Raw genomic sequence first — 9,169 nt, 5'->3', positions numbered from 1 at the left:
CCCGGCCACCGCAGCCTCAACCTGCTGGGCTCTGGTGATTCTTCCGCCTCAGCCTTCCGACTAGCCGGAATTACAGACGCACGCTACCACGCCCGGCTAATTTTTTGATTTTATTGTAGAGATGAGGTCTCGCCTGCTCAGGCGGGTCTCGAACCCGCGGGCTCAGGCAATCCACTCACCTCAGCCTCCCAAAGGTGTGGGATTACAGGCTGAGCCACCGAGCCCGGCCAGAATATTATTTTTTGAAAAGGAACAATTAGTGAAGAAGAAAGATCTTAAAGAAAGTAAATATAATAGTAAAAATTAAAAAAAAACAACTTCAGTGAAGCGGATTATAGTATATATTCAATAAAACCTTTCAGAAAGTAGAATAAAATGACAAGGATCTGAAAAATAGATGAGAAAAGATAAGAAAATGTGAGGTTTAATTTAGGGAAATCAAGCTTCCACCTAATAGAAGTTTCAAAGAGAACACAGTAATTAATGGAAAGTGAATTATCAAAGACATAATAGAAAATAATTCCCAGAACCGAAGAAAGTGAAGTTGAAAGAGACTATTTAATGCCTAGCTCAATGAATTAAAAAACAAAAACACAGCTGGACTCGGTGGCTCAGCCTGTAATCCCGCACTTTGGGAAGCTGAGGTGAGTGGATTGCCTGAGCCTGCTGGTTCGAGACCCGCCCGGGCAACTTGGCGAGACTTCATCTCTACAATAAATCAAAAAATCAGCTGTGCATGGTAGCGCGTGCCTGTAATTCCGGCTACTCGGAAGGCTGGGGCTGAAGGATCGCTGGAGCCCAGGAAGTCAAGGCTGCTCCCGGCCACTGCACTCCAGTCTGGGTGACAGAGTGAGACTCCAACTCAAAAAACAAACAAACAAACAAACAAAAAAACACACTACCCTCTGGGCACGTTATGATGAAATCTGAGCAACAATAATAGTGAAAGTTTGCAAAAAAAAACTTTCAGAAGACATGAAATCATGTATAAAGAACTGAGCCTAAGACTGAGACTAAGAATGGCAACATCCTTCTCCATAGGAAGAATGCATTCACAATTCTGAGGAAATTTTTATTTTCCTAATGAGGACTCTCTGTGCAGCCCAGCTACCAATCAAGTGTGAAGACAGAATAAAGACATTGCAGATATGCAAGAACCAATAAATAAATAAATAAGAAAAGAATTCACCTTCACATACCCTTTCTGAGAAAGAGTCTGGTAATATGAACTAGAAAAATAAGAGTAAAGATCAATAAAGAGGAAGGTGAAGAAAAAGAACCAAGAATAAATGAGGTGCTTTGTAATGCATCAGCTTGGCTAGGCTGAACTACATTTTCCAAAATTCCTTTTCCTTTACATCTCCAATTAGGATCAGCCACAAGAGGGATTATCGCGGTAGATTTGGAGGGCAGAAAGAAAGTGGAGCACATCTTTGTAGCTCTCCCAAGCTGTGGCGCATCTCGTTGGCATAATATAGTGGCCAGGCCTCCAACTGCTCCATCTTACCCTGAAGGTAATCTGGACTTTCCTTTAGCACATGACAAAGGGACTGGCTTCTGCGTTAACACCCACATCACCAAGACCAGAGACGATAAGAACCAACTTATTTCAGTCGGGTTTTATGGGCTCTGGCTCCGGCTTCCATTACATCCACTGTCTACACTCTCACTGGCCCTGCATACTTCCAGCTCCCACATAGTCTGTGGAGACAGTTGCCTTTCAGAAAGTGTTTACCTAGCTACCACAATTGTATTGTCAAATCCCTTGTATATACTAGAAGTTCTGCTTCTCCAGCTGAACTCTGACTGTAACTCTGAGGCTCCCAAACAGGAAAGCTGAAGGCCAGAGAACAAATTTTCTCAACGTGTGATTGTTTCCTCCTTCCCAGAGCCCTTTGTTCTTTAGCCCACTTCTGAACTGTTCTCCCTTCATTTATGCAGCATGCAAAAAGTAATATTGATAGGCATTTGACAGATCCCCAAAAACGTATGGCTTCAGGCTCCACAAAACCTATATCCTCCTCTGCATACCAGTTCAGGTAAAATGAAATACATATTCACTACTTTTCTTTTCAGAGGATTGTCACCTAACTGTTTGGAGGTTTTTTCTCTGAATACCTAACCAAGTTGAAATTGGTTCTCTAACAGGAAAAGTCCAAAAGATGTTTTCTTATTCCATTTTGTCCCTTCAAAGAATAGAAAGAGCTCTGGCTAAGGAATATGTTTGTTTTTCTTTCAATGCAGAATTGCATATATTTTATGCTTCCAAAGAATAACATCTTTCTTATTAAAGAAGAATCTCCCCATAAGGTCACATGTTATTAAAAAAAAACAATTTCAACCAAATACATGTTACATTCTAATAGAAAACAGATTTTTTATATTTAACACATGAAGAAGAAATTCAACCATATTGTGTAAGAATATGTGGGGAGAAAAGAAAACAAGAGCTCATGTTAAGTAAAACCACATTTTAAAATATGCCTTTAAGAAAAGGAAGATGGAAAGAAACACAAAATATCTTTTTTCGTTCTACTCCTCAGTGATGATGTGTCTGATTTCTTTGATAAATTGGCTATAAGTCTTTTTCATCCAGATACCTAAATCCAATCTCTGTATGTGCCTCTTTTCTCTAGTTTTTAGATTCTTCAAATATTATCTTCTCATGAAACATCATTCAACTAATTGGGAAATACATGATGATTCATGCTTTTGTGATCATACTTAAAACAGATTCCCCAGGGTTGCTAGCTGTTCTGTCAAAATTTCTGGACTCTAGCAGAAAATTTAAAAACATATATTTGATAAAAATATATCTGCACATGTGAATTTAAGAGTTGTCTTTATTTTTTATACGGCTTTTATTTTTATTTCTTAGAAAAAAGGAGACAACCTAAATATAATGCCCTGAGATATGGTTTCTTGTTTTCACTTTAAACTAACTGTCCACTATGTTGAGATAAAAGAAATATTTATTATATACAATTACACATTCTGATTAATTTATTGCTTAGTCCACACCCTGGTCAATAAGTGGGAGGAGTACATTCTAAAATAACAAAAGTATGGTATAATAAATACACAAACCAGTAATACAGTCATTTATTATCGGTATCAAGTATTATTACTGTACATAATTGTATCCGCTAGACTTCTATACAACTGGCCTCGCAGTATGTTTGTTTACACCACAAACACAGGAGTAATACATTGTATTAGGACGTCACAACAGCAGAATTTTCCAGCGCCATTACAATCTTATGGGACCACTGTAGTATATACAGTCCATCAATACCAAAACATCATTATGCATGACTGTAAAGAATGTGGCGGTTTTGTATTTTGTCAACTTGGCTGACCTAGAACTGTTTCCTAGACTCTTCCGCCTTGTATTGTTCTGGGTTAGGGCTGAGAAAAGAAAAATTTTTGTGAGGTTTGTAAGGCAGAAGTGAAGTGACCACCCTTATTTCCTGATAGTCTTTGTGGTTAGCTACCGGATAGACATAGTGGTGTTGGTAGATTCCTGCTGGGTCCTGCTCGGTTCTTCTCCATTGCACTCTCCTTCCTAACTGCCAACTTTGCTGACCAACACTGAATACAGGTCTCCCACTAGACACAGATCTCACCAGGTCCCTTGACAGGCTCCTGCTCAGAGTAACTGAACACCCTCACTTTCCATATTTCCTTGCAAGCTCTGACCTCTCCACTTGTGCTAGTGAATCATGAGGTTGATTAGTGATTTTTGTTGTTGTTGTTGATTCTCAAGTTCTTTCCTGATTGACTGATTGATACAATGTGGGTATATATAAACCCAAATAATCAGTAATCACATTAGTTATAAATAGCCTAAATATGCCAATTAAAAATAATGCTACTAAAATAATCTTGAAAAAGAGTCAAGTTAGAGGACTCACATTTGTGAATCTCAACACATACTGCAAAGCTATAGTAATCAAGGTGCTGTGGTACTGGCATAAGGACTGACATAGAGATCCATGGAATAGAATTAAGAGTCCAGAAATAAACCCTCACTTTTGCCGTCAATTGATTTTCACAAAGGTGCTAAGACAATTCAATGAGGAAAGAATAGTGTTGCCAACAAAAGTGCTGTGACAATTGGATATACACATGCAAGAGAAAGAGAATAAAGTTAGACCCCTACCTTAACAGTTAGTTTCTACATCTCTCTTCATACATCTCTCTTTCATACATCTCTCTTCAGAAGATCTTTACCCTATCTATAAGACCTTTACCCTATCTCTTGACCTTTGGCTAAGATCAAGTGTAGAAGATCTTTATCCTAGACTGTTCAGTCAGATGATGTATCGCTATTGGTATGGACAAAGTCTTAAAAGAAAAAAGCACAACTTGTGTTTGGGAAATAGCATGTATACAGTTTGGCAAGAGGCTAAATAAAAGAATATAGTATGACTTGACTGAAAAAGTTCAAGACTTGGAATCAAAAAGTCTTGGGTAATATCCTAACTCTATATTTATTTAAATTGAGGTTTCCAAAAAGGAGCGCCTGAGACAAAAATTTGAACACAAGTAGTTTATTTGGGAGGTGATTCCAGAAAGCAAAAACAAAGTGAGATAGAATGGGAAGGAAAGCCAACAAAGGGTGTCTGATGAGTCGGGTACAGCCATAGGCACCAGAGACTCTAACTTACTGCAACCTCTGAGAGCACCATATCAAAGTTTTCTCTTCAGGTGGCAAGAGACCTGAGGTATATATCTACCAATGCCAGCCCCTTAGTACTTAGGGCTTGCTTCTGTGGCTACTGATTCCTCCTGCTTTATTTTGTATTTTATTTTTTAATTTTTTGACTTTTTAATTTTTTTATTCCAATTGCTTTGGAGGGGTACAAATCATTTTTGCTCTGGGCTTTAAATGTACCCACCACCCCCACCTGCCCACATTGTACCCAGTAGGTGATTTTTTTTGCATATGGTCCCTCCACTCTTTCCCTCTCCCATTTTTTGAGTCTCCAGTGTCTATTATACCACTTTCTATGTCTTTGTGTAACCATAGTTTAGCTCCCTCTTATAAGTGAGAACATGTGGTGTTTGGTTTTTCTGTTCCTGAGTTAGTTCACTTAGGATGATATTTTCTAGTTCCATCCAAGTTGCTACAAAAGACATTATTTCATTCTTTTTGCTAGCTGAATAGTATTCCATAGTGTATATATACCACATTTTCATTATCCACTGATTGGTTGATGTGCATTTAGGTTGATTCCACATCCTTGCTCTTGCGAATTGTGCTGCGATGAACGTGTGGGTGCAGGTGTCTTTTCATATAACAATCTCTGTTCCTTTGGGTAGATACCTAGTAGATGAATTGCTGGATCAAAAGGTAGATTACTTTTAGTTGTTTGAGAAGAAGTCTCCATGCTACTTTCCATAGAAATTGTACTAATCTGTACTCCCACCAACAGTGTATAAGTGTTCCCTTTTTTCTCCACCACCATGCTGGTATGTATTGTTTTTGATTTTTTTAATAATGGCCATTCTGGCTGGTATGAGATGGTATCTTATTGTGGTTTTAATTTGCATTTCCCTGATGATGAGTGACATTGAGCATTTTTTCATGTGTTTTACGGTCATTTGTATATCTGCTTTTGAAAAATATTTGCTCATTTTATTTACCCGCTTCTTAATGGGTTACTTGTTTTTTCTTCTTGCTAATTGGTGTGAGTTCTTGGTAGACTCTGGATGTTAGTCTTTTATCAGAGGTAGGTTGCCTATTTGCTCTGTTGTTTCTTTTGCTGTGCATTTGCTTTTTGGGGTTTTAGCCATAAATTATTTGCTAAGACTGACGTCCATAAGAGTTTTTCCTAGGTTTTCTTCAGGATTTGTATGGTTTCAGGTCTGACATTTAAGTCTTTAATTCATCTTGAGTTAATATGGGGAGAGATAGGCTTCAATTTTCAATTTTCTGCATGTAGCTATCCAAATTTTTTAGCACTATTTGTTGAATAGAGTGTCCTTACCCAGTGTATATTTTTGTCTGCTGGTTGTAGATATTTGGGTTTATTTCTGAATTCTCTATTCTGTTCCATTGGTCCACGTGCCTGCTCCTGTACCAATACCATGCTGCTTTGGTTACTACAACCTTGTAGTATAATTTGAAGTCAGGTAATGTGGTGCCTCCAGCTTTGTTCTTTTTGCTTAGGATTGCTTTGACTATTCTGGCCCCTTTTGGTTCCATATGAATTTTAGGATTATTTTTCCTAATTCTGTGAAAAATGACATTTGTAGTTTGATAGAGATTGCACTGAATCTGTACTTTGAGTAATATGATCATTTTAACAATGTTGATTCTTTCAATTCATGAGTATTAGATGTTTCTCCATTTGTTTGTGTCCTCTACAGTTTCTTTCATCAGAATTTTGTGGTTCTCATTGTAGGGATCTTTTATCTCCTTGGTTAAATATATTCCTAGGTATTCTAGCTTTTTGGCTGCTAATGTAAATTGAATTGAGTTCTTGACTTGTTTCTCAGTTTGGTCACTGTTGATGTATAGCAGTGTCACTGATGTGCGTGTGTTGATTTTTGTATCCTGAAATTTTACCAAATTCATTTGTCAGGTTCAGGAGTCTTTTGGAGGAGTCTGTAGAATTCTCTAGGTATAAGATCATATTGTCAGCATACAGAGATAATTTGATTTCCTCTTTTCCAATTTGGATACCTTTATTTCTTTTTCTTATTTGATTGCTCTGGCTAGAATTTCTGGTACTATGTTGAATAGTAGTGGTGAAAATGGGCATACCTGTCTTGTTCCAGTTCTGAGGAGGAATTTATCCAACTTTTCTCTATTCAGGAAGACATTGGCTGTGGGTTTGTCATATATGGCTTTTATTATTGAGGGTTTTTTTTTTTTAATCATGAAGGGATGCTGGATTTTCTCAATGCCTTTTCTGCATCTACTGAATTTATTATATGATTTTTGTTTTTAATTCTGTTTACATAGTGGATCACATTTATTAACTTGTATATGTTGAATCACCCTTGCATTCCTGGGATAAAATCCACTTGGTCAAGGTGCATTATTTTTCTGTGGGCTGTTGAATTCAGTTTGCTAATATTTTGTTGAGAATTTTTGCATATATATTCTTAAAGAATATTGATCTGTAGCTTTCTTGTGTCTTTTCCTGGCTTTGGTATCATAGTTATAGGCCTCATAGAATGAGTTAGGGAGGATTCCTCCTTTTCAATCTTATGGAATAGCTTCAGTAAAGTTGATACCTGTTCTTCTTTGATGGTCTGGTCAAATTCAGCTGTGAGTCCCTCAGGTCCTGGACTTTTTTTGTTGAGAGACTTCTAATTACTGTTTCAATCTTACTGCCCATTATTGGTCTATTAAGGGTTTCTATTTCTTCCAGATTCAAGGATGGAGGGGTTGTAAGTTTCCAAGAATGTATCCACTTCCTCTAGATGGTCAAGTTTGTTTGCATAAAGGTGTTCATAATAGTTTTGGATGATCTTTTGTATTTCTGTCATATCAGTTGCAATGTTTCCATTTTCATTTCTGACTGAGCTAATTTGAATCTTTGCTGTTTCTTAATTCACCTAGTTAGTGATCTATTAATTTAATCTTTTCAAAGAACCAACTTTTTGTTTCATCGATTCTTTTTTGTTTTGTTTTCAATTTCATTTAGTTCTGCTCCGATCTTCATTATTTATTTTCTTCTGCTAGCTTTTGGTTTGATTTGTTCATGTTTTTCTAGTTCCTTGAGGTGTGATGTTAGATTGTTGATATGTGATCTTTCAGTCTTATGAATGTAAGCCTTAAGTGCTACACATTTTCCTCTGAACACAGTTTTGGCTGTAGTCTAGAGGTTTTGATAATTATCAAAATTTGTTCTCATTCATTTTGAGGAATTTTTAAATTTCCATATTAATATCATTGTTGACCTAAGGATTATTTAGGAGCAGGTTGTTTAACTGCCATGTTTTTGTTTGATTTTGTGAGTTCTTAATTTCTAGTTTGTGAGCAATTAATTTCTAGTTTTATTCCACTGTAATCTGAGAAGTTGCTAGATATAATTTAGATTTTTTTGAATTTATTGAGACTTGATTTGTGACCTATCATATCGTCAATCTTGGAGAATGTTCCATGTGCTGATGAGAAAAATGTATATTCTGTAGTTTTAGAATGGAAGGTTCTGAAGATGTCTGTTAGATCCATTTGGTCTACAGTCTGTTTTAACTCCAATGTTTGTTGACTTTCTGCCTTAATGATCTGTCTATTTCTGTGAGTGGAGTGTTAAGGTTTCCCAATATTATTGTATTGCTGTCCATTTCTTTTTTTAGGTCTTGTAGAATTTGTTTTATAAAGTTCTGGTGTTAGGTGCATATATATTTAAATTTGTTATTTCTTTTCATTGGATTGATCCCTTTATAATTATATAATAACCATCATTGTCTTTTTTTACTGTTGTTAATTTGAAGTTTGTTTTATCTGATACGAGAATGGCTACTCCTGCTTTTTTTAATTTCCATTTGCATGGAATATTTTTTTCCATCCCTTTACCTTAGGTCTATAGGATTCTTTGTGAGTTAAGTGGATCAGCAGATATTTGGCTTGTGCTTTTTGGTTTTTTTGTTGTTGTTGTCGTTGTTGTTTTTGTTTTGAAAGCAAGATTTATTGAGAGGACAGAAAAGCTCCCACAGTGGGAGGGGACCCAGAGGGGTTGCCCTGTTTTTTTGTTTTTTTTTTTGAGTTGGAGTCTCACTCTGTCGCCCAGACAGGAGTGCAGTGACCGCTCATGCAGCCTCCACCTGCCGGGCTCCGGTGATCCTTCCGCCTCAGCATTCCAAGTAGCCGGAACTACAGGCATGCGCTACCACGCCCGGCTGATTTTTTGATTTATTGTAGAGATGAGGTCTCGCTGCCCAGGCTCTATTCTGCCAGTCTAGATTGTTTGGTGGGGCAGTGAGGCCTTTCAATTCAGAGTTAATAATTATATGTAGGATACTATTCCATTCATCATACTCATTGTTATCTGGTTGCTTTATTTATTTACTTTATTGTGTTGGTGTTTTGTAAGGCCTGTGAACTTTATGATTTCCAGTAGTTCTCTACTGGTATATTTCAACCTTTGTTTTAGTATTTAGAACTTGAGTATTTCTTGTCTAGTGGTGACAAATTCCCTCAATGTTTGCT

The sequence above is a fragment of the Carlito syrichta genome, unplaced genomic scaffold, assembly GCF_000164805.1.
Source record: "Carlito syrichta isolate Samal-C Ts95f unplaced genomic scaffold, Tarsius_syrichta-2.0.1 Scaffold304757, whole genome shotgun sequence".
Lineage (NCBI taxonomy): Eukaryota > Metazoa > Chordata > Mammalia > Primates > Tarsiidae > Carlito > Carlito syrichta.
The sequence above is the reverse complement of the archived record's forward strand: the minus strand, read 5'-3'. Positions refer to the sequence as shown.